This window comes from Macaca mulatta, chromosome 4 (assembly GCF_049350105.2).
Source record: "Macaca mulatta isolate MMU2019108-1 chromosome 4, T2T-MMU8v2.0, whole genome shotgun sequence".
Taxonomy (NCBI): domain Eukaryota; kingdom Metazoa; phylum Chordata; class Mammalia; order Primates; family Cercopithecidae; genus Macaca; species Macaca mulatta.
This window is the reverse complement of record NC_133409.1, coordinates 84,918,972-84,920,224: the sequence shown is the minus strand read 5'-3', so window position 1 is coordinate 84,920,224 and position 1,253 is coordinate 84,918,972. Positions and strand designations below refer to the sequence as shown.

General features: G+C 33.0%; 1 non-coding gene across 1 annotated transcript; it reads left to right on the top strand.

The window, feature by feature from the left end:
• Positions 1-850: 850 nt before the first annotated feature.
• LOC114677915 (small nucleolar RNA U13) lies at positions 851-954 on the top strand. Its single transcript, XR_003729341.1, has one exon. It is a non-coding gene; the product is annotated as a small nucleolar RNA U13 (small nucleolar RNA).
• The last annotated feature ends 299 nt before the right edge of the window (positions 955-1,253 follow it).

The following is a 1,253-nucleotide window of genomic DNA, read 5'->3' as shown; positions in this document are numbered from 1 at the left end:
CAATCAGTTTCTTTTGGATAAATTTTGCCTTACATTATTATCAATTAGTATCTTATGAGAATTTTCCTTAGTTTTGTCTTGTTTGCTTCCCATGAGAACTTGATTCTGAAAGATATCTCTCATCCAAAGTTTCCATCTACATAGACTTTGAAGTCTGTATAGTTCACTGATTCTGAGGGAGAGGTTGTGTAATATAGCAGGGTGAAGGCCAACCATTTGAGGGCCCAAGACATAAGGTGCATCAACAATACTTTTGATGAGTTGATGCTAGAATTCTCATGAATTTATCTCATTTTAAACTAAATCTGTGTCTCATTCTGGTCAATTCTCCTAACTCATATATTTTTACACATCAATTTCTGTAAATATATTTTCAAATGACCTGATTTCACCTTGGATAATTTAGGTCATAGTGGTCACTTTGAGAAACGTTTGATATGAACAAAATTTTTTATTTGAGAAGCACTTTGGAACAGAAAGGGAAAAAAATACCAAACGTCCAATGGCAGACATTGATTTTATTGTTAAAATGAAACTCCCAAAAGAAACTCAATTTCCAAAATTGCTTCCTTAAAAGTTTCTTTGGCTAAGGAATGTGAAAAACTTAAAATTATCTTTCTTTAAGATAGTCCCAATCGGAACTTGAACTTTTGTCTTACTGTCTTGCTTCATCTTTTGCTTCTCCATTATACTCTACCTCTACTCCTCTTTCTGATCTGGTTTTCTTATCTTTTGGGTGTCCAGAAACCCCCAAAGCTGACCCATCTCTAAAAGTTAAATTCCCTTTAGAAAACGCAAGTCTATTCTGGTTGACTTTAAGCCCTAAGACTCATAAAAAGACTAGCATTAGATCCTTTTGTAATTTATAAGCATCATGGTTGGGGTTTAATGCTCATATGTGAGCTGAGCCTCCCTCAAACATTATTAGGACACCAACACAATACCAGTCTGACATGGAAAAAAAAAGACTAGTATTAGATGAAAGCCATTGTCAAAGACTTTCATACCTGTAGATAAGATAGAAATTTACAAAGACATTTAGAATAGCTTTAAAAATATAAAACCCAGGTTTCTGGATCAATATCAATTGGTTTATGTATTAACAGTAATCTTATATACAAAAAATGTATTAAAAGGGACTAAATGGGCCATAAGAATTACTACTTAAGAAGACTCTGAATTGTACAGGAAACCAGAAGGATTTAAAAAAGCTGTGGAATTGCTAAATTAAAAATTCTCCCTTTTAGAGCAGT